This window comes from Neofelis nebulosa, chromosome 3, assembly GCF_028018385.1.
Source record: "Neofelis nebulosa isolate mNeoNeb1 chromosome 3, mNeoNeb1.pri, whole genome shotgun sequence".
NCBI classification, from domain to species: Eukaryota; Metazoa; Chordata; class Mammalia; order Carnivora; family Felidae; genus Neofelis; species Neofelis nebulosa.
Genome location: NC_080784.1, coordinates 25720302 through 25742020, shown reverse-complemented (window position 1 = coordinate 25742020; position 21719 = coordinate 25720302). Strand labels below are relative to the sequence as shown.

At 41.3% G+C, this 21719-nt stretch overlaps 1 protein-coding gene and 1 long non-coding RNA gene across 4 annotated transcripts in view; one reads left to right on the top strand and one right to left on the bottom strand.

Moving 5' to 3' along the window:
* The window catches only part of DLC1 (DLC1 Rho GTPase activating protein), a 564853-nt gene extending 562721 nt beyond the window's left edge, over positions 1-2132 (bottom strand). For both annotated transcript variants that reach the window (XM_058720122.1, XM_058720125.1), the window contains exon 1: positions 1307-2132. The gene's annotated coding sequence lies outside the window, so the exon portion shown is untranslated. The remainder of the gene's footprint in view (positions 1-1306) is intronic.
* On the top strand, positions 1437-17216 carry LOC131506472 (uncharacterized). Of its 2 annotated transcripts, none has more exons than XR_009258961.1 (4): positions 1437-1519; positions 3538-3641; positions 4306-4379; positions 16969-17216. It is a non-coding gene; the product is annotated as an uncharacterized LOC131506472 (long non-coding RNA). The 2 variants fall into 2 exon arrangements; XR_009258960.1 differs by lacking the exon at positions 16969-17216 and adding an exon at positions 12873-12959.
* The last annotated feature ends 4503 nt before the right edge of the window (positions 17217-21719 follow it).

The window sequence follows — 21719 nt, the reverse complement described above, 5'->3', positions numbered from 1 at the left end:
AAACCCCCCAAAACAAAAGCATAGGTGAGGAGGGCAGGAAACCAAGAGAATTCCTTACAGAACAGAAATGATAAGAAAGTACAAATTCTAACAGTTTTCTAAACATTGAGTTCAGAGGTCTAAAGTACAGCATAGTGACTACAGTTAACAATACTGCAGTGTCTACTTGAAATGTGCTAAGAGAGTAAATCTCAAGTGTTCTCACAACACACACACACACACACACACACACACACACACACACACACACAAATGGTACCTAGACGGGGTGATGGATATGTTAACTAGCTTGACTCTGCGGTCATTTCATAATGTATACATGTATCAAAACATCAAATTTTATATCTTAAATATATACAATTTCTATTTATCAATTACATCCCAGGAAGCTGAAAAAGAAAAACAGAAGAAAGTAGCGTTAGCCTTGAAGAGACTTGTCAAACATTGGTGGCTTCATTGGGCTGCACAAATAAGACAGAGTAGTCAAATTTCATAACCCCTAGATGGCCGGAACAAACTCAAGCTAGATTGCTTAGTGTTCCCGGCTTAGTCTGTTTGGGCTGCTCTAACAAAACACCACTGACTAAGTATTTCTCACAGCTGTGGAGGCTAGGAAGTCAGTCCAAGGTCAAGGTGTCAGCAGGGTCACCTTTTGATGAGGATTGTCTTTTTGGTTCATAGAGTCATCTTGCTAAATCCTCATATGAAGGATGGATCTTTCTAGAGCCTCTCTTATAGGGCACTAATCCCATTTATTAGGGATCTACCCTCGCAGCTTAAGCAACTCACAAAGGCCTCACCTACTAAGACTGTCAGAATTGGCATTAGGATTTCAACATGTGAATTTGGGTGGGGGGAGGGTGGGATGTGGACACAAATGTTCAAACCACAGCATCCTGACCCCGGCCTCTCAAAATTCATGTCCTTTTCACATGTAAAATACGTTCATTCCATCTGGATAGCGCCCCAAATCTTAACTTGTTCCAGGATCAACTTAAAAGTCTTCATCCAGTCTCATCCACATATCATCGAAAGCAAGTATGAGGGAAACTCAAGATACCATTCATCCTAAGGCAAATTGCCTGGATGCCTGAAACCCTTTATATACCACGTATTTTCCTATACATACGTGCCTAAGATAACATTGAAATTTTTTTAATGTTTTTATTTTTGAGAGAGAGAGAGACGTAATGCCAGTGGGGAAGGGGCAGAGAGACCCAAGATAAAGTTTAGTTTAAAAATTAACCCCAGTAAGATATTAACGATATTAGTAAAATTGTACAATAAATTATTGTACTGTACTCACCCTCCCTCTTGCGATGCCTTGAGATGATGAAATGCAGAATGAAGAGATGAAGTGAAGTGAATGACACATTGTGACGTAGCGTTAGGAGACTCTTGACCTTCTGATCATTTATTTGTCAGAAGGAGGAGCACTGTTTCCAGGTGCATGCAGCTCCGAAACGGCGGAGCAAAGCGGAGACAGCGAAGCCACTCAGAAGGGGGATGGCAGCAACAGGTCTAAAGGGAGACCAAAACCTAACAAGGCAAACAACGCTAAATCCCCCTTGGCTCCGTGCCCCACATTGCAGCTGAGCCCCCAGAATTGTAGTTGGCTGGAATCGCAGGCCAACAGATCTACCAATGTGGGTGGGGTTCATGGCGACCGTGCCCTGCTCCCATGGTCCCGGTGGGCAATACCCCACGGGGGGGGGCTCTGCAATCGTCTTGCCCCCAAAGCAGGTCTCTGCCTGGGTGGAGGCTCTCAAAGACACTTTGAAATCCAGGTGGAGGCAGTTGTACCTTCAGGGCTCTTGGGCTCCACAGGCTGGTGGAGAAGGCGCCCCCTGGAGGTGCAGCCACATCGTGGGTGTCGAGCCCGGGGCAGTTGAGGATTTTTGCGCCACAATTGAAATTCTGGAGCTGAACCCAGGATGTGAGGTGGCCCTGGACAGTAGAGGTTCTTCCTTTGCCTTTTTTTTTTTTTTTCCCCCTGCAGGTGCCTTCTACTCTTCTCTACAGATGGGTAGTGTGAGGGCCAGCCCAGAAGATCTCTGAAATGCCTTCAAGGTCATGCTTTCATTGCCTTAGAAAGTAGGTTTTGGCTTGTTTAGATCAACATCTAAACCAATCTCCCCACCATCTTGATGAATAACTCCTAGTTTCCATTGAGATGCACCAATCTCTATCCAATTTGGCCACAACCCTTGTGTTCTCTGATGAGCGTGGTTTCTTCCTCCAATATGGATAGGCTGAGAATTTTCCAAATATTTAAGTGCTGTTTCCTTTTTGATTAACCACTCTGTCTCCAAATCATTTCTTTCTTCTTAAATTTGACCATAAACATTCAAAAGAAGCCAAGCTGTTCCTTCAACACTTTGCTTGGAAGTAGTTTCAGCCAGATATCCAATTTCATTGCTCACAGTTCTACCTTTCCCCAAACACAAGGACACGGCACAATTCAGCCAAGCTCCTTGTCACTTGATAACAAGGATCGTCTTTCTTCCAGTTGCCAATAACATGTTCCTTCCTGCCATCTGAGACCTCATCAAAATAGCCCTTACCATTACTATTTCCCCCCAACATCTTTTTCATGAGCACTTAGATATTCTCTTATAGATTGAGGCTTTCTCTACAGCTCTCCTTTTCTGAGCCCTCCCCAGCTTTGCCTTTAAGAGTTCAAAGCAGCATAGGCTTTTCCAAACATGCCTCTTCGGGCGCTGCCCATAATAGAGCGCTAAAGCCACTTGTACATTTTTAGGTATTTGTGATAGCAGCAACCACACTCTTGGCACCAATTTTCTTAGTCTGCCCAAGCTGCTATAGCAAAATACCCCAGACTGGGGGACTTCTAATAAACAGCAGAAATTTATGACTCACAGTTCTGGAAGCTGGAGGTCTGAGATCAGGGCGCTGGCATGAGTGGGTGAAGGCCATCTTCCAGGTCACAGACTTACCATTGTATCTTCACATGGCACCAGGAGGCAAGGTATCTCTTTGGAGCCTCTTTAATAAGGCACTCATCCCATTTATGAAAGCTCTACCCTCCGGACTTAAACACCTTCCAAACCAAAGGCCCCATCTACTAATCCCAACACCTTTGGGGGTTAAAACTTCAGCATAAAAATTTGGGGGGGGGATATAAATATTCAGGCCATAGAAGTTCTCCCCCCCTCCCCCCCAAAAAAGGTTGATTGTCACCCAGGTAAAGCAAGGGCTAACTTAATCTGGAAGAAAGGAATTTAAATGCAGGCTCAAACGACTCCTACAGTTAATATTTCAAGGAACACAAGCCACAATAAAAAAAACCAAGCAAACCCACAAGCATGAGAGAGTCAGGAGAAACTCCATCCTTGTTGCCTGTGCCAGGCTGACTTGTAAGGACTGTGTTCCATGCCCTCTGCTTTTAGCTGGAGCCAGTCAGGGTGGACACTTGACAGAAGATGGTGCAGGTGGGGGAAGAAGAAAGATGGAAAGGTAGTTAATCATCTGATTTCTCTCTGCACAGTGACTCATTCCAGTTTTATTCTTCCACAGAAACTCATTGCTTATCACAAGGCAGACTGCAATATACAGATGTCTCTCCAAGGGTTGGAACCTCCCTCCATCTCCTTGTTCCTTAGGACCTAGGATGTTAACAGGTTTGCTACTGCTTAGATTTGGTTGCTGCGTGTACCCTGGTCTGCCTTCATCTGTCCAGCTTTCAAATGGACACTTTATATACAGCCGCATTCTCTTCGAATTTTTCTATTTTGAGTGGGCCATTTATTTCTTGTTTTCCATGGAACAGAGAACTGGAAGATAGAAACAGGCTGATATGGGTATAATCTTAATTCCATGAGTCAATGACGAGAGAAAAATGACGGAAAATATATAATATGTAAAAACACAAACATAAAAACTGATGAATATCCAGTACTTATTAAAAATACTAAGCCTTGGATATGGGAAGAAAAATGTACACCAAATAAAATAAAGATAAACTCCATCTATGTAAAACAGATACTGCAGAAAAAGAATTAAAGATCTCGAAAGCTGTCAGAATGAAAAGTGGGTGACACATAAATGAGTGGTAGTTAAACCGATGCCTTTTCAATAGCAAACAAAGAAGCCAGAGGCTGTAGAATAATATTTAAAAGATTGAGGGAAAATATCAACCTAGAATTATAGACTTGGGAAAAATGTTTCAATGAATGAGGGTAAAATAAAGACAGTTCCAGATAAATAAAAACTGAGAAAGTTTATGACCAAGAGACTCTACTGAAGGATTTTTTTTTTTTTTTTTAACAAATGTGGTCTGGGAAGGAGACAAATGATCCCCTGAAGGAAGTTCTGGGAAGCAAGAAAAATGCCAAGCTCTGAAAATGGTAGACCTGTGGGTAAGCCTAAAGAAATAACTATATAAATCGATAATAACACCTCTAATTGGTGGAGTTGAAAAAAGATTTTAAATCTTGAATAGCATGAGGTATCATTTGGAGGGTATATATTGCAGCGTACCAAGTAAACCTCCACTTGTTTGTTGTAAGAATTGCCGTGGGTGGTCATGAGTTTGTACACTAAGGCTCAGCTTGGATTTCCATAGTAGAGATTTACAGCAATTGCCTGGGAGTAATTCAGGGGGAAAAAAAAATCTCCGGCAATTTGCTGCATCCAGAGAAGTGCTTGGCATGTTGCTGACTTTCCTCTTTCAGCCCCCTAAAGCAAATTGCAACCATATCTTGCCTTCAGACAGGAAAGTGCAAGCCCCTAATGGGCCGAGATACTGAGGAGGTACCTTACCCTGACTACTTGGGAGGGGTCTCCAGAGGAGCTTCTCTTCCCAATTATACATCCTTTCTTTCCAGAGAGGCAGCTGGAAGGTGAGGTAACTTATAAATTGGAGAAAAGGTTCATCTGGGAATGGCCAGCCTGATAATCACTAAGGACGGAATTACCAGCCAGACCAAGCATTCCCTTACACCACTTCAGGGTTTTCTTTAATGACAGTAGATTTCTCTTTATGTTTTTTTTTTATTTATTTTTTAATATATGAAATTTACTGTCAAATTGGTTTCCATACAACACCCAGTGCTCATCCCAAAAGGTGCCCTCCTCAATACCCATCACCCACCCTGCCCTCCCTCCCACCCCCCATCAACCCTCAGTTTGTTCTCAGTTTTTAACAGTCTCTTATGCTTTGGCTCTCTCCCACTCTAACCTCTTTTTTTTTTTTTTTCCCTTCCCCTCCCCCATGGGTTTCTGTTACGTTTCTCAGGATCCACATAAGAGTGAAACCATATGGTATCTGTCTTTCTCTGTATGGCTTATTTCACTTAGCATCACACTCTCCAGTTCCATCCACGTTGCTACAAAAGGCCATATTTCATTTTTTCTCATTGCCACGTAGTATTCCATTGTGTATATAAACCACAATTTCTTTATCCATTCATCAGTTGACGGACATTTAGGCTCTTTCCATAATTTGGCTATTGTTGAGAGTGCTGCTATAAACATTGGGGTACAAGTGCTCCTATGCATCAGTACTCCTGTATCCCTTGGGTAAATTCCTAGCAGTGCTATTGCTGGGTTATAGGGTAGGTCTATTTTTAATTTTCTGAGGAACCTCCACACTGCTTTCCAGAGCGGCTGCACCAATTTGCATTCCCACCAACAGTGCAAGAGGGTTCCCGTCTCTCCACATCCTCTCCAGCATCTATAGTCTCCTGATTTCTTCATTTTGGCCACTCTGACTGGCGTGAGGTGGTATCTGAGTGTGGTTTTGATTTGTATTTCCCTGATGAGGAGCGACGTTGAACATCTTTTCATGTGCCTGTTGGCCATCCGGATGTCTTCTTTAGAGAAGTGTCTATTCATGTTTTCTGCCCATTTCTTTACTGGGTTATTTGTTTTTCGGGTGTGGAGTTTGATGAGCTCTTTATAGATTTTGGATACTAGCCCTTTGTCCGATGTGTCATTTGCAAATATCTTTTCCCATTCCGTTGGTTGCCTTTTAGTTTTGTTGGTTGTTTCCTTTGCTGTGCAGAAGCTTTTTATCTTCATAAGGTCCCAGTAATTCACTTTTGCTTTTAATTCCCTTGCCTTTGGGGATGTGCCGAGTAAGAGATTGCTACGGCTGAGGTCAGAGAGGTCTTTTCCTGCTTTCTCCTCTAAGGTTTTGATGGTTTCCTGTCTCACATTCAGGTCCTTTATCCATTTTGAGTTTATTTTTGTGAATGGTGTGAGAAAGTGGTCTAGTTTCCACCTTCTGCATGTTGCTGTCCAGTTCTCCCAGCACCATTTGTTAAAGAGACTGTCTTTTTTCCATTGGATGTTCTTTCCTGCTTTGTCAAAAATGAGTTGGCCATACGTTTGTGGGTCTAGTTCTGGGGTTTCTATTCGATTCCATTGGTCTATGTGTCTGTTTTTATGCCAATACCATGCTGTCTTGATGATGACAGCTTTGTAGTAGAGGCTAAAGTCTGGGATTGTGATGCCTCCTGCTTTGGTCTTCTTCTTCAAAATTACTTTGGCTATTCGGGGCCTTTTGTGGTTCCATATGAATTTTAGGATTGCTTGTTCTAGTTTCAAGAAGAATGCTGGTGCAATTTTGATTGGGATTGCATTGAATGTGTAGATAGCTTTGGGTAGTATTGACATTTTGACAATATTTATTCTTCCAATCCATGAGCAGGGAATGTCTTTCCATTTCTTTATATCTTCTTCAATTACCTGCATAAGCTTTCTATAGTTTTCAGCATACAGATCTTTTACATCTTTGGTTAGATTTATTCCTAGGTATTTTATGCTTCTTGGTGCAATTGTGAATGGGATCAGTTTCTTTATTTGTCTTTCTGTTGCTTCATTGTTAGTGTATAAGAATGCAACTGATTTCTGTACATTGATTTTGTATCCTGCGACTTTGCTGAATTCATGTATCAGTTCTAGCAGACTTTTGGTGGAGTCTATCGGATTTTCCATGTATAATGTCATGTCATCTGCAAAAAGCGAAAGCTTGACTTCATCTTTGCCAATTTTGATGCCTTTGATTTCCTTTTGTTGTCTGATTGCTGATGCTAGAACTTCCAGCACTATATTAAACAACAGCGGTGAGAGTGGGCATCCCTGTCGTGTTCCTGATCTCAGGGAAAAAGCTCTCAGTTTTTCCCCATTGAGGATGATGTTAGCTGTGGGCTTTTCATAAATGGCTTTTATGATCTTTAAGTATGTTCCTTCTATCCCGACTTTCTCAAGGGTTTTTATTAAGAAAGGGTGCTGGATTTTGTCAAAGGCCTTTTCTGCATCGATTGACAGGATCATATGGTTCTTCTCTTTTTTTTTGTTAATGTGATGTATCACGTTGATCGATTTGCAAATGTTGAACCAGCCCTGCATCCCAGGAATGAATCGCACTTGATCATGGTGAATAATTCTTTTTATATGCTGTTGAATTCGATTTGCTAGTATCTTATTGAGAATTTTTGCATCCATATTCATCAGGGATATTGGCCTGTAGTTCTCTTTTTTTACTGGGTCTCTGTCTGGTTTAGGAATCAAAGTAATACTGGCTTCATAGAATGAGTCTGGAAGTTTTCCTTCCCTTTCTATTTCTTGGAATAGCTTGAGAAGGATAGGTATTATCTCTGCTTTAAACGTCTGGTAGAACTCCCCTGGGAAGCCATCTGGTCCTGGACTCTTATTTGTTGGGAGATTTTTGATAACCGATTCAATTTCTTCACTGGTTATGGATCTGTTCAAGCTTTCTATTTCCTCCTGATTGAGTTTTGGAAGAGTGTGGGTGTTTAGGAATTTGTCCATTTCTTCAAGGTTGTCCAATTTGTTGGCATATAATTTTTCATAGTATTCCCTGATAATTGTTTGTATCTCTGAGGGATTGGTTGTAATAATTCCATTTTCATTCATGATTTTATCTATTTGGGTCATCTCCCTTTTCTTTTTGAGAAGCCTGGCTAGAGGTTTGTCAATTTTGTTTATTTTTTCAAAAAACCAACTCTTGGTTTCGTTGATCTGCTCTACCGTTTTTTTAGATTCTATATTGTTTATTTCTGCTCTGATCTTTATGATTTCTCTTCTTCTGCTGGGTTTAGGCTGCCTTTGCTGTTCTGCTTCTATTTCCTTTAGGTGTGTTGTTAGATTTTGTATTTGGGATTTTTCTTGTTTCTTGAGATAGGCCTGGATTGCAATGTATTTTCCTCTCAGGACTGCCTTCGCTGCGTCCCAAAGAGTTTGGATTGTTGTATTTTCATTTTCGTTTGTTTCCATATATTTTTTAATTTCTTCTCTAATTGCCTGGTTGACCCACTCATTCGTTAGTAGGGTGTTCTTAAACTCCATGCTTTTGGAGGTTTTCCAGACTTTTTCCTGTGGTTGATTTCAAGCTTCATAGCATTGTGGTCTGAAAGTATGCATGGTATAATTTCAATTCTTGTAAACTTATAAAGGGCTGTTTTGTGACCCAGTATATGATCTATCTTGGAGAATGTTCCATGTGCACTCGAGAAGAAAGTATATTCTGTTGCTTTGGGATGCAGAGTTCTAAATATATCTGTCAAATCCATCTGATCCAATGTATCATTCAGGGCCCTTGTTTCTTTATTGACTGTGTGTCTAGATGATCTATCCATTTCTGTAAGTGGGGTGTTAAAGTCCCCTGCAATGACCACATTCTTATCAGTAAGGTTGCTTATGTTTATGAGTAACTGTTTTATATATCTGGGGGCTCCGGTATTTGGCGCATAGACATTTATAATTGTTAGCTCTTCCTGATGGATAGACCCTGTAATTATTATATAATGCCCTTCTTCATCTCTTGTTACAGCCTTTAATTTAAAGTCTAGTTTGTCTGATAGAAGTATGGCTACTCCAGCTTTCTTTTGGCTTCCAGTAGCATGATAAATAGTTCTCCATCCCCTCACTCTCAATCTAAAGGTGTCCTCAGATCTCAAATGAGTCTCTTGTAGACAGCAAATAGATGGGTCTTGTTTTTTTATCCATTCTGATACCCTATGTCTTTTGGTTGGCGCATTTAATCCATTTACATTCAGTGTTATTATAGAAAGATACGGGTTTAGAGTCATTGTGATGTCTGTATGTTTTATGCTTGTAGTGATGTCTCTGGTACTTTGTCTCACAGGATCCCCCTTAGGATCTCTTGTAGGGCTGGTTTCATGGTGACAAATTCCTTCAGTTTTTGTTTGTTTGGGAAGACCTTTATCTCTCCTTCTATTCTAAATGACAGACTTGCTGGATAAAGGATTCTCGGCTGCATATTTTTTCTGTTTAGCACACTGAAGATATCGTGCCAAGCCTTTCTGGCCTGCCAAGTTTCAAAGGAGAGATCAGTCACGAGTCTTATAGGTCTCCCTTTATATGTGAGGGCACGTTTATCCCTTGCTGCTTTCAGAATTTTCTCTTTATCCTTGTATTTTGCCAGTTTCACTATGATATGTCATGCAGAAGATCGATTCAAGTTACGTCTGAAGGGAGTTCTCTGTGCCTCTTGGATTTCAATGCCTTTTTCCTTCCCCAGTTCAGGGAAGTTCTCAGCTATAATTTCTTCAAGTACCCCTTCAGCACCTTTCCCTCTCTCTTCCTCCTCTGGGATACCAATTATGCGTATATTATTTCTTTTTAGTGTATCACTTAGTTCTCTAATTTTCCCCTCATACTCCTGGATTTTTTTATCTCTCTTTCTTTCAGCTTCCTCTTTCTCCATAACTTTATCTTCTAGTTCACCTATTCTCTCCTCTGCCTCTTCAATCCGAGCCGTGGTGGTTTCCATTTTGTTTTGCATTTCGTTTAAAGCGTTTTTCAGCTCCTCGTGACTGTTCCTTAGTCCCTTGATCTCTGTAGCAAGAGATTCTCTGCTGTCCTGTATACTGTTTTCAAGCCCAGCGATTAATTTTATGACTATTATTCTAAATTCACTTTCTGTTATATTATTTAAGTCCTTTTTGATCAGTTCATTAGCTGTTGTTATTTCCTGGAGATTCTTCTGAGGGGAATTCTTCCGTTTGGTCATTTTGGATAGTCCCTGGAGCGGTGAGGACCTGCAGGGCACTTCCCCCGTGCTGTGGTGTATAACTGGAGTTGGTGGGCGGGGCCGCAGTCCGACCTGATGTCTGCCCCCAGCCCACTGCTGGGGCCACAGTCAGACTGGTGAGTGCCTTCTCTTCCCCTCTCCTAGGGGCGGGATTCATTGTGGGGTGGCGTGGCCCGTCTGGGCTACTTGCACACTGCCAGGCTTGTGGTGCTGGGGATCTGGCGTATTAGCTGGGGTGGGTAGGCAAGGTGCACGGGGGCGGGAGGGGCAGGCTTAGCTCGCATCTCCTTAGGTGATCCACTTCAGGAGGGGCCCTGTGGCAGCGGGAGGGAGTCAGATCCGCTGCCGGAGGTTTGGCTCCGCAGAAGCACAGAGTTGGGTGTTTGCGCGGAGCGAGCAAGTTCCCTGGCGGGAACTGGTTCTCTTTGGGATTTTGGCTGGGGGATGGGCGGGGGAGATGGCGCTGGCGAGCGCCTTTGTTCCCCGCCAAGCTGAGCTCTGCCGTCCGTCCGGGGGCTCAGCAGCTCTCCCTCCCTTTGTCCTCCAGCCTTCCCGCTTTCTGAGCAGAGCTGTTAACTTATGACCTCCCAGACGCTAAGTCGCGCTTGCTGTCAGAACACAGTCCGTCAGGCCCCTCTGCTTTTGCCAGCCCGACTCGGGGGCTCTGCTTGGCCGGCGAGCCGCCCCTCCGCCCCGGCTCCCTCCCGCCAGTCCGTGGAGCGCGCACCGCCTCGCCGCCCTTCCTCCCCTCTTCCGTGGGCCTCTCGTCTGCGCTTGGCTCCAGAGACTCCGTTCTGCTAATCCTCTGGCGGTTTTCTGGGTTTTAGGCAGGTGTAGGTGGAATCTAAGTGATTAGCAGGACGCGCGGTGAGCCCAGCGTCCTCCTACGCCGCCATCTTCCGGAACTCCCGATTTCTCTTTATGGTTTATGCAGTTCTGTACCACGGCAAACTACATGTAATGGACAAAAAAAAAAAAAAAAAAAAAAAAAAGGTCATGGAATCTACTTTTTTATTTGCTGCTTTGGTTGTGGCCCACTCTGGAAAGTACAACGGATTCTGTTCCTTTGCAAGCCTGGGCCAGTCCAGGGAGTCAATTTGGTTTCATTTTGGCTTGAATGCTTCCTATGGACAGGGTCTGATTTCTTCCAATAACCGTTTTGGCTCCTGCCCAAGAACTGGCTGGCTCTTCACTTACCTCGTTATTTCTTAATGCTCTATTAAGCCCCAAATTCAAAGCCCAGACTTTTACTTTCTGTCCTACAGAAATAACTGACTTTGGGCCCCCTGTTTCAAGGGCAATATAAGCAGTTTAATAACTTAGAAAGGTTTTCATCATCTCTTTCACTCAACATTTTACCATTACCCATGGGATACAGAAAATAAAGAGACTGCTTTTCACATTGATTTGCTTTGCTCAGAGCAGAATTTTCAGTCTTTGGTCTCACTTCAGAGACAAGTATAGGTCCTGATGCATCCAATTGCATCCAGGAAAACTAAGAGCTCTCAGTTAACCTCATGAGAAGTTCCAGAGGTATGTGGCACTTTGGTGGACTCAGGTGAATCTACTAAATACAATCTTTCAGGCTGCCTATCGGCTGCTTATCAACATCAGGCTCTGACATGAAAAGAATTTGGCCTCTAAAAATACTAATTTGTATTTCTCAAAGGCACTTGACTCTAAGACCTGAATTCTTTGCAAAGCAGGATTTCTATCGAACAATGCAGAGGAAAAATAACTTTCCTAATACAAGTTTCCAAAAACAATGCAGCATTGAGGTTGAGGGCTTTCAAGGTCCTTCATTTTTGGAATTAACAAATTAAACAAATTTCTATGGAGAAGATAAAATATGGATAAGGGCTCAGATGCCCTCCAGCTGGCATGGAGGAAATTCTTTTTCAGCTTTGTTGATGTCACAGTTATCCTTTTAATTAGTGAAATTCAGTTCATAGATCTCTGCTTTGTGAGTTCACTTAGATTTCTATATTCCACATAAGGCACTGAAGGAATTGTATATTTTGTAAACCTGAAATATCTGCCCATACAGGCAACAAATGTTCCTTTTTATGTGCAAATAGAGAGATCCATATTTGTTTAAAAAGCAAAGTTGTTACATTTTAAACACATTTTCTAGTTTGGAAATACCTTTCCTCCGGACAGCAAAGTACGCAAAAAATATACATGTACAGTTTGATAAATTCTCATGAAGTGAAAAGCTATGTAACCACTACCCGAGTCAAAATAGAATGTTGACAACAGTCTAGAAGCACTTCCCAAATATTAAACCCCTTTTCTTTCTAAATGTAGTCACCAACTTGACTTCTAAAATGACGGTTTAGTTTCCCCTGCCTTGGAAATATATTTAATTGGAGTTATTATGCATATATATATACGTGTATGTAGATATGTATATTTCTGTTGGTATTATACCTAGAAGAAGATTGTAGGATTTTTGAGTTCCATGTCTGTTCAGACTTGCAGTGAATAAAATGCTCTTTTTATTTACTTATTTAAAATATTTTTTAAATGTTTATTTATTTTTGAGAGAGGGAGAGACAGAGTGTGACTGGGGGAGGGGTAGAGGGAGAGGGAGCCACAGAATCCGAAGCAGGCTCCAGGCTCCACGTTGTCAGCACAGAGCCAGACGCGGGGCTCAAACTCACGAACCATGAGATCATGACCTGAGCCAGAGTCAGAGGCTTAACTGACTGAGCCACCCAGGCGCCCCCAAAATGCTCTTTTTAAATGGCTGCACCCAGTCAGTCTCCTGCAAGGAGCATTGATTCCGTTTCTTCATGCTGTTAGTGATTGGTGATGTCGTTCTTTTCAGTTTTAGCCATGCTGGTGCATATGTAGTGATGTCTCATGGAAACTGGAATTGGAATCTTCCGGATGAGTATAAAGTTTGAGCACATTTTCAGTTGTGAGTCTCTTCTTTGTCCCTCTTGCCCATTTCGTATCGTGATGGCTATCCATTTTCTTATTGATTTACATGAGTTTTTTTTAAACATACCTCATTTGAGGCTTTTCTTGGTTATTTGTGTAGCATGATGCATTTTGTACGATATATATTGATGAACAGATATTCTTAATTTTAATGTGGTTCATGTCTTGGATTTCTTCAAGAATAATGCTTTTTGTATATATATTTTAGAATGTCTCCCTATATCAAGGCAATGGAGATAGTTTCCTGTATTATCTTCTGGAAGTTTTATTGTACTGCTTTTCTTACTGAGAGCTACAGTTAGTTCATCCGGAGTTACGTTTTGTAAGATTTGATGTGCGAGTTTTGTTTTTTTCACATGGATATACAGATTACAGAAGTCCCCAGGTTTCCTCTCAAGATTCTCAGACATTGACACCACATATCCATCCTCTGTTATTTCTTCTGCATTAAAATACAACACCCGTATTTTACAAGTTAGCATTTAGTGCACATTTATTATTTAACTGGTCAGACTTCAGCAAAACTTTTGTTTTACAGAGGAAATGGATATGAAAAGAGTACTGAGGAATAACAAATTCTCTCTGCTTAACTAGATTTTCTTTTTAAAAAAAAAATTTTTTTTAATGTTTATTTATTTTTGAGACAGAGACAGAGTGTGAGCAGGGGACAGGCAGAGAGATAGAGAGGAAGACACAGAATCCGAAGCAGGCTCCAGGCTCCGAGCTGTCATCACAGAGCCCGATGCGGGGCTCAAACCCATGAACTGTGAGATCATGACCTGAGCTGAAGTCGGATGCTTAACTGACTGAGCCACCCAGGCGCCCCTTAACTAGATTTTCTTTAGAGAAGACCGCATGAGTGCACATGGATTAGCAAATCAACATCAGCTTTGTGCTGTAAAATAAATCCATTAATAAATCTATTATTGGATTTATATGGGTATTTAGATTCTTTTTCAAAAGACATTTTTCCATTTCTAGAAGTAACCTTTTTATATTTTTGAATTACGTTACTTCAATCAATAGCAATCTTTACTTACAGCATAAATGAATTACTGAAATTACCCCTTTATAATTAAAATCATTTTTTATGTTTGAAAATGATTAAAATCGCTTGTCAATCACATTGCTCTAATCAACTGCATGGGCTACACATAGAGGATTGTCTATACCTTTTTTTTTAAATTTTTTTTTTAATGTTTTATTTATTCTTGAGAGAGAGACAGAGACAGAGCATGAGCGAGGAAGGGGCAGAGAGAGTGGGAGACAAAGAATCTGAAGCAGGCTCCAGGCTCCGAGCTGTCAGCACAGAGCCCGATGTGGGGCTTGAACTCACAAGCCGTGAGATCATGACCCGAGCTGAAGTCGGATGCTCAACCGACTGAGCCACCCAGGCACCCCTGTCTATACCTTTTTAAAAAAAGAATAAAAAATATTTGTTTTACATGGATTGAATAGTAATTTCAGTTAGTGTCTCCAGCCAGTATTTGATACACATATAATGTCCAAAATACCTGGGCACCAGGGTGGCTCAACTGGTTAAGTGACTGACTCTTGATATCAGTTCAGGTCCTGACCTTGCGGTTCACGAGATCCAGACCCACATCAGGCTGTCGGGCTCTGAGAGCTGAAGACTGCTTGAGATTCTCTCTCTGCCCCTCCCCTACTCGTGTGCACGCTCTCTCTCTTTTTTTTTCAAACTAAACAAATAAACTTAAAAAAACCAAAAAACAAAATGCTTTAATTCCAACAGTTAAATTCATTGTATTCATTGTTTATTAATTTGATAAATGTCAGGGTGAGAGCAAATTTATGGTACTATAGGTAAGAAGAATGCATTAAATGGAACTAATATTAAAACCTGTCATCAGTTATCAAATCTCAAATATTTATGTCTCAACCTTGTAATGCAACCCAAGTGGAAAGTTAATAATTGTATTTATATGTATTTTGATTTATTACATATGAAAGTATAATTACAAAACGTGACTAATTCTAACGTGAAATAATAATTAAGTCGTAGTTAATTAAAACAATGATAGTTGAAATTTAAGGATTGCAAGAATAAAAGTGAAATGAGCTTGGGCAGAGCTTTTTAAAAGAAGCATTATTAATGGGGGCACCCGGGTACCTCAGTGGGTTAAGTGTCCGACTTTCGATCTTGACTCAGATCATGATCTTACAGTTCATGAGTTCCAGCTACGTGCGTGTGCCTGCACTGATAGCACGGAGCCTGCTTGGAATTCTGTCTTTCTCGGTCTCTCTCCCTCCCCCTCCCCCACTCTCTCTGTCTCTCAAAATAAATAAATATGAAAAAAAATTAAAAAGCATTATTAATGGCATCTTTATGGGTCCATTATCTTCTTTTCGGTATAAACTGGAAAAATCAAATAATTTGAAATGTATATTTTTAAAACTTACTGTATTTCTTTTGTTCAACATGATGACGGTTTATTAAAACCTTTTTCCTCAGTCTTGTCCCTTTTTTCTATGCGTAGTTGATAGTTGACTTGTTTTCCTCAAATTTCAATGTGTCTAAAATTAGGCATATGATATTTCCCTCCAGATGGATACTCTTCTTCCCATTCCTATCTCTGTGTGATTTGAAAGTTTAGACCTACTTTGACTTCTCATCCCTTTCATTCACTCATTTGCTAAAGATCACTGTGTCTCACTGTGTCTTATCATGTCTTCTTGGCTGTCCTCATTGTCTTCATCAACTCACCTGAATCCTGACACTGATATCCTAATGGTTTCTCTGCTCTTACTCCGTCTTTTTCAGTCCATCTTTTACACTACCAAAAAATTTAGTTTTATTTTATTTATTGATTAAAAAAATTTTTTTAATGTGTATTTTTGGGAGAGAGAGATTGACAGAGTGTGAGCAGGGGAGGGGCAGAGAGAGAGGGAGACACAGAATCCCAAGCAGGCTCCAGGCTCTGAGCTGTCAGCACCAGAGCCTGTCGTGGGGTTCAAACTCACAGACCTGGAGGTCACGACCTGAGCCGAAGTCAGACGCTCAACCAACTGAGCCACTCAGGCGCCCCCAAAAATTTAGTTTCAAAACTATGTAGTTTGAATAAGACCGTGCTGAGAGTAAAATCTTCAAATAGTTAGATTCTGCACATGATTTCAGGTGTTTTGCTAGATCTACTCCTACTCCCCCATATAGAATCCCATCAGTGCATTCTTTTTTTTTTTCCTCAACAGTCTTTGACATTTGAATTCACTCTCGCACCACCTTCGCAAATGAACACTTTGTCCTACTTGCAAGGTCCCACACCGTACTCTTCAACTCCAGTCTAAGTTTAGTTCTAAGGGCGGATTTCTGCTGCTTAAACCTTTATTTTATGGAGGAGATAATGAGAGAAGAGAAAGAGAGAAACACGGGAAAGGATTCACAGAGTAGGTGACTCTCCTCTTCACTGCATTGGCCGTCCATTTTCTACCACATTTAATCTTGTCAGTCTCCAAATTTAGGACCTGTGTGTATAGTCAGATAAAATGACTCCCTTACTATACAAAATGAGGTATTAATAGCATTCACAAATGGAGCACATGTGTTCTGAGAGCTACTCAAGAAATTTCTAAGGGGTTCCATGTCTAGAGTGATTAACGTGATAAATTATTCGGATCTCAAAAAAGGTAAGACTTGCCCTATCTGGGCTTCTGACATAGTGTCTGTAGCTGCCAAGTTTCCTCCTCGGGACCATGCCCATCCCAGGGTTGACAAGATGTTTAGCTTCAGATTCTCCATGTGTTTAGCTCCGGCTGTTGCCTGACCTGAATTGCAGCTCAGGGTCCCTCTTTGCCCAGTCTGGTTTTCTCTCTGTGTCTGTCTCTGTCTCTCTTTTTCTGTATCTCAGAGCAAAGTAAGGAAAACGTCATTAAAAAACAGGAAGAGAGACGAAGTTTCTTATTTCTTCTAGTAAGTAAACTCATGTCAAGGTTCCATGAATTACCTATTTTATTTATCCTAGAGACTTCACGATTTGCAAAAAATCAGCATGATGCAAGACACCCACCTGTTACGAGCTCCCCCCTGCATGTTTGCCATTCCCAGGGTCAGGAGCACTTGGTGAGACTTTGGATCTCCACTGCAGACTTCAAATGATTTCGAGAGACAGGAAAAGGAGGCGTTCCATGTTAATTCTGACAGATCAGTGTTATTCCTTCAGATGGAAGCAACATAGACTAGAAATAAATCAGTTTTATTCTTGAAAATTTACTTAGTCTCTGGACATATGTTTTCCATTAACTTTTCTAAGAGGACATATTTTTTCCATTAACTTTTCTAAGAGGTTACTGCAGACATTAAACCCACGTTTATTTTGTATCTGGGTGCAAGTTTTCTGCTTGCTGTTCACCATTGACACTTTATGTAATGCTGAATCCCTTCTGTGTACTTCTTTGATTTCTATTAACCTAAGAGAATACACTGTGAATGATATTTAAATAATGCACTTAGCAACAACTATTAATACACTGTGCAGACCCTCACTTACTATGGACTGATGCTTTCCTGTGTTTTGCTGTTCATTTCTACAAGGTAGATTAAACTGCATTCATAAAAACTGAGCTGTTGCTTGTGAGCAGATAGGGGGCAGAATGTTCCCCAATGCAATCTTAAGCGTAATGCTCCTGAACTTTAAAAACTTGGCTCCATTTGTTGGAGATTAATTCTTCTTTTTCAGCTGTTGATGTGCTGTTCTCATTCTGCCCAATGTATAATTAAAATGCATTTAGAGTCTAGTGGATAAAGTTTAAAGGAGGGAGATAGAAGTTTTATTTTCAAGTGCCAATATTTACCTTACCTCAGAAGTCCTTTGAGCTGATTTAAGTTTATGATAAAGAATTTTAGGTATTGGGGCTCCTGGGTGGCTCAGTTGGTTGAGCGTCCGACTTCGGCTCAGGTCGTGATCTCATGGTCTGTGAGTTCGAGCCCCGCGTTGGGCTCTGTGCTGACAGCTGGGAGCCTGGAGCCTGCTTCCGATTGTGTCTCCTTCTCTCTCTGCCCCTCCCCTTGCTCACGCTCTGTCTCTCCCCCTCTCTTGAAGATAAATGAACATTAAAATAGTTTTTAATAAAAACAAGATTTTTCTATAAGAGAAGAAAAAATTATAGCGGGTACAATATATGGAGTCAAGATACTATTTAATATAAAGATGGCAGAGAATAAAACATGATTCTTTGCTAATAGCATGATCTTGTGGAGACAGGGCCGTTGTTCAGGCTGGACGGAAGCCCATTGCTCTAGCAACTGTTCTCAAGCCTGAGGGCACAGTAGAATCTTCCAGAGGGCTTGTTAATTTACAGATTGCTGGGCTCTATTATGGAGTTTCAGATTCATAGGCCTGGGGGGAGTAGTATATTCAATCTGCATTCTTCACAAGTTGCCAGTGAGATGGCTGCTGCTGCTGCTGGTCTGAGGGCCACTTTTTAAATTTTATTATTTTATTTTATTTTATTTTATTTTATTTTATTTTATTTTATTTTATTATATTTTAATGTTTATATATTTTTGAGACAGAGAGAGACAGAGTGTTAGCGGGGAAGGGGCAGAGAGAAAGGAAAACACAGAATTCGAAGCAGGCTGCAGGTTCCCAGGTGTCAGCACAGAGCCCGACGCGGAGCTTGAACTCATGAACCATGAGATCATGACCTGAGCTGAAGTTGGACGGCCAACCAACTGAGCCACCCAGGCGCCCCATGAGGGCCATTATTTTATAACTACTGTGCTGGAAGCGTAGCCTAGCACGACTTTCCTCCATATTTACATTGGAGTATCAGAGGAATTAGCTCCAGATAATGAGGAAACTATGGCGGAAATTCACAGAAGGAATACAGAAGTATAGGGGATATTAGAGGATATTAGAGGAGGTGATTTGGGATAGTTCACTCATTCATAGTAACAAGAAAAGGCGAAGTGTATGGGCACAGCTAGAAGGAGAGATGAGATGGGGTGGTGAGACGTGGAAATTCTGATTTCAACAGGGAGCAAACCGTCATCTGAGGGCAAGGAGAGGAAAGGAGATGTTGGAACTTTTGAGGAGAGAGTACAAGTGTAAAAACAGTGGAGGGTCTGGTTGATTCTCTCAAGTAGACACACTTGTGTTCCTAAAACAACCACATCACGTTTGTTCATCTCACACCGAAAGAAACAGATTTCAGTGAGTCACTGGTTTTTAACTTAACAAGTCTTATTTCTTTCAGATGGATTTAAGCATTTAAATTCAATAGGCTTTTTATTTCCCATTTTGCATTATCTCTGCCTTCTCAGCATTAGAGCAAAGAAAACCTTTGTGTTTTGTTTTGTTTTGCTTTTTCTGCATCACACTTTGGGCTGTGTTTGGGTTTCGCAGTAGGTTGTAGGAAGTGAGTTATTTTCAGCATCATAAAATGCTGTGTTCCAAAGGTACAAACATTTCCGAAGCATAGCTGGGTAATTCCAGATTCACTAAGATTTTCAGGTTAAAAGCAGTGCCACCACATTATCAATGCACCATTTTGCTTATTACTATTTATAACCCATACGTTTCCGTTTGCAAGTTGAAATCAAATACCAAAACGTATGAAGGAAACTTCAATAGTTCATCTTAAAGAAGCTAGAAGCTTTGGCTATAGGTTATTCTAAGTAATCAAATGAGTAAATTACTGCCAGTGGCTATTTCCACTACTTGTCTATTTCCTGTGCTCCTCAAATAGTTTCCAGATAATCCTTCTCTCTAGAAGTATGTTAATTTTAACTCTTCATGCTGACTAACACAAGGCAACATAATTACAGGTGATACGCATTGCGTTAGTCTCTCACTTCTTGCTGATGCCTCTGTTTGAACTAATGGGTGACACGCTACCACGTGGGTAGATATATAAATTGTGAATTTAGTAAAAGTGGAACCATAAATTTAGCAAAGTAGAAAGTGGTTCCTGAGACTATACCAAATAACCCTTGTTGTATGACATATCACCACAAAATTTGGCGGCTGAGAAACAAGTCTTTATGGTACTGGGGTGGGGGGTGGAATTTGGGGTTGAGCTCACTGGGTCTGGCTGCCTGTGTGTTGACTGCGTTTATCTACATGGCTACAGTCGGCAGCCAGTTTGGGTAGGTGATGGCTGGCTGGCTTGTTTCTGTTCCTTCCTGGTCTTTGATTCACCGCCCAGCCAGAGCTGAGCCCAGGGTGGTGGAGGGTCCCAAGACAAAGAACACAGCGTAAGAGGTCTTTGGAGGGCCAGGCTTGTGACTGGCAACATCACTCTGACACAGTCGAAAGGTCAAAGCAAGTCACAAGACCAGCAGACATTTAAGAAATTCTACCTTGTGTTAGGAGGCGCTGAAAAGTCATTGCACAGGAGCTTGTATTCAGGCAGGTGACTAATGTTGATTAATTGTGTAAAACTCTACCCGAGTGACAAATCAATCCAGTGGAAGTGACAGTGTAATGGTTAGAAATGGGCAAGTAGGGGCGCCTGAGTGGCTGAGTCCGGTAAGTGTCCGACTTCGGCTCAGGTCACGATCTCACTGTTTGTGGGTTCAAGCCCCACGTCGGGCTCTGTGCTGACAGCTCAGAGCCTGGAGCCTGCTTCAGACTCTGTGTCTCCCTCTCTCTCTGCCCCTCCCCCTCTCAAAAATAAATAAACATTAAAAAAAAAGAAATGGGCAAGAGAAAAGGCGGTGGAGAAAAGATAGTAGGGGATGTACTGAATAAAGAAAAAAAAGTTTACTTTTTGAAATACAGATTGTGTGATTTGCTGAAAAAACTTTTACTATCTGGAATGAGTTTAAGCAGCAAAGGAAACACGCACTATGGGGAACTGGGGGTGCGCATCTCAATCAGAGGATGTTAGAAAGGGTGTGGTGTATAACAGTGGGCTGTGTTGGGTGGTTTGGGGACAGTTTCAGGAAGGAGCACTACGCTCTGAAGCAGGGTGTGTTAATAAACCTCGTCTAGAAGAAGGGAAGACCAGAGAAAGGCTAGAGCTGTGACTGGTGAAGAAACAGCAGTCACGTGTGTTAGCCAACACAGGAGGATGTTTGGTATTTTTGTTGTTTGCACCGTGACTTTAGCTCATGCCTAGACAAATATGGTATGCATAATACACTTGATTAATTACAAGTGAGTTTTGGGTTCCAGGTCATGAAGGCGTTATTACATGACCCAGGAAATAGTTTCTTATTATTCCCCTTAAAACTATTTGCTGTTTATCTTGTATGACTATATTCGCTTTATCCACTGTCTAGCGATACCCTCCGTGAGGGGCACATGGGTGGCTCAGTAAGTTAAGCCTCCTACTCTTGGCTTCTGCTCAGGTCATGATCCTACAATTCATGGGATTGAGACCCTCTTTGGGCTGATGGCACGGAGCCTGCTTGGGATTCTCTCTCTCCCTCTCTCTGCCCCTTGAGCTCGTTCTCTCTCTCCTTCTCTCAAAAATAAACATTAAAAAAATATCCTTGGTTAAAGCATTTAGAAAATTAAGATTTTCAATATTTACAGGAATAAGTTGCATTACATTAGGATTACTTCATATGCAGTTTTATACCATGGTCTTAAAATGAGCTTTTTATGCATTTTATCATGTAAAAGAGATTTATTAGATCACATCTCAACAAGACACTAAATCAATGTGTAAGTCCCATATAGAGCTTTAGGAGTGATCCTTTAAAATTTCTTAAGAACGGTCTCTAAGTGGGACAAATGACTTTATTCATAAGTCTCCCCTGCTCCCA